Source organism: Olea europaea, chromosome 10 (genome assembly GCF_002742605.1).
Source record: "Olea europaea var. sylvestris chromosome 10, O_europaea_v1, whole genome shotgun sequence".
Lineage (NCBI taxonomy): Eukaryota > Viridiplantae > Streptophyta > Magnoliopsida > Lamiales > Oleaceae > Olea > Olea europaea.
In genome coordinates, this window is record NC_036246.1 from 33,430,958 (window position 1) to 33,433,523 (window position 2,566).

Here is a 2,566-nt window from a genome sequence, read left to right on the forward strand (position 1 = left end):
AGGTTAGTAGTGTGGCTTTAGGAGATGTTTTACAAAATTGCATCTTGTTGGACTATGATCAGAGGTTGAGGATGAAGAACGATCCACCACCAAGCCCGACATTTCGCTGCAACAAGGTGACCAAAGAAGAATTTGGAATCATGAATCGCTTAGAAACGTGTTCTAAAAGAGTTATTTGTTTACTCTCCTAGAATTTGAGATGATTTAGGGACTCCAAGCAAACAGTCTTATCGGATTCCTCAACTCTTATTGCAGATTGCAAAAGAACAAATGAAATCCTCAAATAAGAATTTGTTTCCTGAGAAACAAAAATACGCAAATACTATCAACTTATTCACCATTCATTTCAAACTGTTCATAAACAACTCCCCAACATGAAGTAATATGTACTTTGTTCGTGAGAATTGTGATCGACAAAATTTTTTTACGTAAATGTCTTTCCTAGTGAATTTCAAATTGTATACCACCATCCAGGGATTTCTCAAATATTGGAAACTGTATTACCAGAGAAAAAGGTTAGAGATGACACTGCAACTGCAATAATGACTTAGGAACAAGTTTTTCCTAAATAATAAAGAAGCGTGTCAAATTAGTTACCTAAATTTTCAAACTTTGTGGCCTATTGAATATCAAGGAACCATGGGAATTAAGAAAGACCTTAGAGACAAACATATTGGGTTAATTAATTAATTATTATTTTTTACTTTATTATGACTCTAATTATATGTCTTATCCCGTTGAGAATTGCACCTACATGCTAATTTGGTTTCTTCACAGATGAGATGCCATATTTTTCAAAAAATAAAATATTCTTTTTTAAGAAGAATATATACTAGAAATAAACATAAGCAATCAATATAAAAGGTAAAAGATATGGGAGATTTACGCCTTGTTTGGTGGGGATTAAAATTAAAATTTTTAACAAATTTTGATAAAAAATTTTGAAATGTGTGGTTTAAATATAAAAGATGTAACTAATATTGATTGTTTAATTGAAGAAAAAAGGGTCACGTTAGATAGTTTCAATTGCTTGACAAGACAAAATAATAGTAATAATAATAATAAGACACAAGACTATTTTTTCCACGTTGAAAATTGACATGCATTTTGAAGAGAAATAATTATTACAAGAAAATTAAATTGACTAAAAATGACAGTGATAATAGAAGCCCAAGAAATCATAAATGTTGATAGGTGTGATGATATCATGCATGGCGTCATATAGATATAGTCTTATGCATGGACCACTAAGTCTAATTATCATATCTTCTTTTGAAATCGATTTTACTTGTCTTTCTATTTTTTTTTCTTTTTTCTTTCCTTTTTGTTATTTTGAAAATAGATTATTTCTGTTTAAGTAATTCTTTTAATGTTTTATGACCTTTACATTCAGTATAAACATATTTGATGAACAAAATTAGATTTTCTAAACATATCGATTTACAAGGAAGAAAAATCAAAATCTTGTCATTATATTTTACAGAATAATCCGGTGATGTTTACCCCACAAGACATTTATATCAATCAAGAATGCGGCTATTTAGAGATCCACATCAAGATCCTTTGGAAATATTGAGAGTAGAATAGTAATAGAAATGGAGAGAAATGATAATTAAAAGAAAGTATTAAGATTTTCATAGTAAACAATAAATTAGAAACTTCTAATAGACGGTCAGAAACAAATATAATTCATTAAACGGATGAAGATTAAGCCATTCAATGGTCTTAAACAAAGTATTTAGGGGTCTTCTAAAAAATGTCAACATCCTTTGTCATCGATATGCTTCTATTATCAATTACAAATTTCTATATCGTTGATGATATCGTCGACAATCATTAATGATGCTACACTCCCATATCTTAAATAGAGAGATTTATTGGGGTTATCGATGAAAGTATATTTTTATTTAATTTTTTATTTTTTCAAAAAGTTAGTGACATGTAAACTCAAAATATCTATTTTTTTTAAAAAAAATTAATATTAATAACACTTTCGTTCTCTTTAATGTCATTCCTCTACCTAAAAAAGATTTCTAAAAGTAATATTTAATTTTTGTATTTTTATTTATAGACTAAATTCCATCGATAAATTAAATTTATGGAAATATTTATATTTTAATTATTGAAAACTAAAAATTTGTTAGTAATCTTGAATTATTTTTAAGGTAATATTTACCTTCTTTTATTATTTTTTAAAGATGGAAGTTTCATTGATACCTTATTAGTATTTACTCCCTCCGTCCCATAAAAATATATTTGCTTTTATTTTTCGTCTATTTCAAATTATAAGTTACTTTTCTTGTTGATAATATAGATGATATTTTAATTTTTTAATATGTTCTTATGTAATGTGAAAAATATGTTAAAATTGAACCATTACTTTAGGTTTAAGCTCCTATTTGGTCTCTAATAAAATGTATTTTGAAATAATATATTTTTTTTAAAAAAGTGTGGTTAAAAAGTAAGAAAGAGTTTTAAATTTACGTGAAATATTATTTTTTTTAAGAACGTGCAGTTGAAAATAAGATAGAAAAAATGTTTTTTTTTTTTTTTTTTTTTTTTTTTA